At 53.9% G+C, this 5,000-nt stretch overlaps 1 non-coding gene across 1 annotated transcript in view; it reads right to left on the bottom strand.

Moving 5' to 3' along the window:
- LOC124729372 overlaps positions 1 to 1,691 on the bottom strand; it is a 1,909-nt gene extending 218 nt beyond the window's left edge. Inside the window, exon 1 of the ribosomal RNA XR_007007644.1 lies at positions 1 to 1,691. This exon is cut by the window's left edge and continues 218 nt beyond it. This is a non-coding gene — a ribosomal RNA (small subunit ribosomal RNA).
- Between the last annotated feature and the right edge of the window lie 3,309 nt (positions 1,692 to 5,000).

The following is a 5,000-nucleotide window of genomic DNA, read 5'->3' as shown; positions in this document are numbered from 1 at the left end:
ACTGGGAATTCCTCGTTCATGGGGAACAATTGCAAGCCCCAATCCCTAGCACGAAGGAGGTTCAGCGGGTTACCCCGACCTTTCGGCCTAGGAAGACACGCTGATTCCTTCAGTGTAGCGCGCGTGCGGCCCAGAACATCTAAGGGCATCACAGACCTGTTATTGCTCAATCTCGTGCGGCTAGAAGCCGCCTGTCCCTCTAAGAAGAAAAGTAATCGCTGACAGCACGAAGGATGTCACGCGACTAGTTAGCAGGCTAGAGTCTCGTTCGTTATCGGAATTAACCAGACAAATCGCTCCACCAACTAAGAACGGCCATGCACCACCACCCACCGAATCAAGAAAGAGCTATCAATCTGTCAATCCTTCCGGTGTCCGGGCCTGGTGAGGTTTCCCGTGTTGAGTCAAATTAAGCCGCAGGCTCCACTCCTGGTGGTGCCCTTCCGTCAATTCCTTTAAGTTTCAGCTTTGCAACCATACTTCCCCCGGAACCCAAAAGCTTTGGTTTCCCGGAGGCTGCCCGCCGAGTCATCGGAGGAACTGCGGCGGATCGCTGGCTGGCATCGTTTATGGTTAGAACTAGGGCGGTATCTGATCGCCTTCGAACCTCTAACTTTCGTTCTTGATTAATGAAAACATACTTGGCAAATGCTTTCGCTTCTGTTCGTCTTGCGACGATCCAAGAATTTCACCTCTAACGTCGCAATACGAATGCCCCCGCCTGTCCCTATTAATCATTACCTCGGGTTCCGAAAACCAACAAAATAGAACCGAGGTCCTATTCCATTATTCCATGCACACAGTATTCAGGCGGGCTTGCCTGCTTTAAGCACTCTAATTTGTTCAAAGTAAACGTGCCGGCCCACCGAGACACTCAATAAAGAGCACCCTGGTAGGATTTCAACGGGGTCCGCCTCGGGACGCACGAGCACGCACGGGGCGGTCGCACGCCTTCGGCTCGCCCCACCGGCAGGACGTCCCACGATACATGCCAGTTAAACACCGACGGGCGGTGAACCAACAGCGTGGGACACAAATCCAACTACGAGCTTTTTAACCGCAACAACTTTAATATACGCTATTGGAGCTGGAATTACCGCGGCTGCTGGCACCAGACTTGCCCTCCAATAGATACTCGTTAAAGGATTTAAAGTGTACTCATTCCGATTACGGGGCCTCGGATGAGTCCCGTATCGTTATTTTTCGTCACTACCTCCCCGTGCCGGGAGTGGGTAATTTGCGCGCCTGCTGCCTTCCTTGGATGTGGTAGCCGTTTCTCAGGCTCCCTCTCCGGAATCGAACCCTGATTCCCCGTTACCCGTTACAACCATGGTAGGCGCAGAACCTACCATCGACAGTTGATAAGGCAGACATTTGAAAGATGCGTCGCCGGTACGAGGACCGTGCGATCAGCCCAAAGTTATTCAGAGTCACCAAGGCAAACGGACCGGACGAGCCGACCGATTGGTTTTGATCTAATAAAAGCGTCCCTTCCATCTCTGGTCGGCACTCTGTTTGCATGTATTAGCTCTAGAATTACCACAGTTATCCAAGTAACGTGGGTACGATCTAAGGAACCATAACTGATTTAATGAGCCATTCGCGGTTTCACCTTAATGCGGCTTGTACTGAGACATGCATGGCTTAATCTTTGAGACAAGCATATGACTACTGGCAGGATCAACCAGGGAGCTGCGTCAACTAGAGCTGAGCAGCCGGCCGCCCGGGAGTGTGTCCCGGGGGCCCGCGCGAACACGCAAGCGTCCGCTCAATCATTCTGCAAACAGGAGGAGGCTGAGCTCCCCTGCACAATACACCTCGAAACCCTCTCAGGTCCCGGCGGCGCGCAGCGCCGTCCCAAGTACTTGGTCGGGTTCGAGAGAGGCGCAATCGCCCGGAGTTAGGCGAGTAGACGCTTTCGGTGCGACCACCCGTGCTCCCAACTGAGCTTGCCGCTGCCGACAGAGGCCCGGGAGCGTGCTGTCGTGGCATTGCCGGCGGGAGACAACACGCGCCACCTACGGTGACCGGCAGCTCCAACGCCAGCGCCACAGAAGGACAAAAGCCCCACTTGGGTGCCGAAGCGAACTCTCCCAGCACAGCGCACGCGCCAACACATCCGCACAGCTGCGATACAAACCACCAGCGAGAACCGCTGGGGCGACCGAGCAGCAGACGGCGTCGCGGCGCCGAGCGCCGGGCGGCAGCGCATCCTCAACGCACACAGTCCTCAATCGGACCAGCACACTGAAGATGTCCACCGCGCTTCGCACCGGGCCCGCGAGGACCTACTTTGGCCGCACGGCGCCGCGCGCAGGGTGCGCCGGCGCGCAGCTGCGACGCCTGCCGCGTCCGTCGGCCGGCGCGCCTGCCACTGGCCGCCCCCACCAGCCGGCTGTAGCGCGTGCGCCCACGCACCGCGCGGCCAGCACGCCGGGAGGCGCCCCCTCACCGGCCGGGGACGGTCCCACCCAGCCACCGCCGCGTATCGCTTCACACCCAGATGCCGTTCAGTTTCGTCGGCATGGTGGGTATCGCTGGAACAACCGGTTAGTACCTCAACCTATCGTCGCCATCACCGATTCACCCCTAGCGAGAACAACCGCACCACAACAGGTTACCATTTGTTCATTTGCGTAACTTCACCAGAAAACGCAGGCGTCCATCGCCATTTGCAACTTCCACGATTATTGCATGCCTGTGTCAGGTGTCACGCCACACTACGTCTGCCCACATACACGCAACAAAATGTGCACGCCTAGACAATACGTGGAAGGTGGCCCCCGTACGTATGCGATGTCCATTGCTCGAACGACTGTCAACCGGCCTCTGTAGCATGTCGCAGATATGGAACGCGGTGCACCATGCCATCACGGTGTGTGAGGAGAGACGACTAGGTCCGAATACATCAACAGACAGCTCATGCTGATCGCCATCCACGGCGTCCGTTCCTCCCACACGTCTCTATGGCGTACCACACTGCAATCCAGCTCTCATAGGGAGACGACACGTAGCTGCGTGCACAATATTTGCACTGTATGGTCCGCCGTTTTTGGGCGCAGTCGTTGTACGGTCACACATGTGCCACGATGTATCATTCAGTACATAAGGACGAATGTGCAGTACAGATTGTGGTTTACGCGTACGACATTAGCGGACAGTTGACACAGGCCGCACCACAACGTAGCCTGAGTACGTCGCATGCGGAGGGCATTGAACATGCAAAGTTCTCACCAACCAGCTTGCGAAGGCAGGGGGCAAGGTGGGGACGTGGGGAGGGGCGGCATGTACGTCCTGCTGCCATCCACATTACAGTGTACAGCAGGAGCATGTGGAAAGTGAGCAAGACTTGCAAGGTGTTTAACATGAAGCGATACACAGGGGAGCGGGGAGTGCGAGTAGCGAACTATATTGCGAGGGTTGCGGGTGGGCAACACTACACTAATTGAACGAGTCGTATAACAATTACAGAGCAGGTTTAGGCGACAACGTGGGTTACGTTAGGCGACAACGTGGGTTACGTTAGGCGACAACGTGGGTTAGGTTAAGGCACGACGTGGGTTAGGTTAAGGCACGACGTGGGTTAGGTTAAGGCACGACGTGGGTTAGGTTAAGGCACGACGTGGGTTAGGTTAAGGCACGACGTGGGTTAGGTTAAGGCACGACGTGGGTTAGGTTAAGGCACGACGTGGGTTAGGTTAAGGCACGACGTGGGTTAGGTTAAGGCACGACGTGGGTTAGGTTAAGGCACGACGTGGGTTAGGTTAAGGCACGACGTGGGTTAGGTTAAGGCACGACGTGGGTTAGGTTAAGGCACGACGTGGGTTAGGTTAAGGCACGACGTGGGTTAGGTTAAGGCACGACGTGGGTTAGGTTAAGGCACGACGTGGGTTAGGTTAAGGCACGACGTGGGTTAGGTTAAGGCACGACGTGGGTTAGGTTAAGGCACAACGTGGGTTAGGTTAAGGCACAACGTGGGTTAGGTTAAGGCACAACATGGGTTAGGTTAAGGCACAACATGGGTTAGGTTAAGGCACAACATGGGTTAGGTTAAGGCACAACATGGGTTAGGTTAAGGCACAACATGGGTTAGGTTAAGGCACAACATGGGTTAGGTTAAGGCACAACATGGGTTAGGTTAAGGCACAACATGGGTTAGGTTAAGGCACAACATGGGTTAGGTTAAGGCACAACATGGGTTAGGTTAAGGCACAACATGGGTTAGGTTAAGGCACAACATGGGTTAGGTTAAGGCACAACATGGGTTAGGTTAAGGCACAACATGGGTTAGGTTAAGGCACAACATGGGTTAGGTTAAGGCACAACATGGGTTAGGTTAAGGCACAACATGGGTTAGGTTAAGGCACAACATGGGTTAGGTTAAGGCACAACATGGGTTAGGTTAAGGCACAACATGGGTTAGGTTAAGGCACAACATGGGTTAGGTTAAGGCACAACATGGGTTAGGTTAAGGCACAACATGGGTTAGGTTAAGGCACAACATGGGTTAGGTTAAGGCACAACATGGGTTAGGTTAAGGCACAACATGGGTTAGGTTAAGGCACAACATGGGTTAGGTTAAGGCACAACATGGGTTAGGTTAAGGCACAACATGGGTTAGGTTAAGGCACAACATGGGTTAGGTTAAGGCACAACATGGGTTAGGTTAAGGCACAACATGGGTTAGGTTAAGGCACAACATGGGTTAGGTTAAGGCACAACATGGGTTAGGTTAAGGCACAACATGGGTTAGGTTAAGGCACAACATGGGTTAGGTTAAGGCACAACATGGGTTAGGTTAAGGCACAACATGGGTTAGGTTAAGGCACAACATGGGTTAGGTTAAGGCACAACATGGGTTAGGTTAAGGCACAACATGGGTTAGGTTAAGGCACAACATGGGTTAGGTTAAGGCACAACATGGGTTAGGTTAAGGCACAACATGGGTTAGGTTAAGGCACAACATGGGTTAGGTTAAGGCACAACATGGGTTAGGTTAA

The sequence above is a fragment of the Schistocerca piceifrons genome, unplaced genomic scaffold (genome assembly GCF_021461385.2).
Source record: "Schistocerca piceifrons isolate TAMUIC-IGC-003096 unplaced genomic scaffold, iqSchPice1.1 HiC_scaffold_1206, whole genome shotgun sequence".
NCBI classification, from domain to species: domain Eukaryota; kingdom Metazoa; phylum Arthropoda; class Insecta; order Orthoptera; family Acrididae; genus Schistocerca; species Schistocerca piceifrons.
This window is presented reverse-complemented; position numbering and strand designations above follow the sequence as displayed.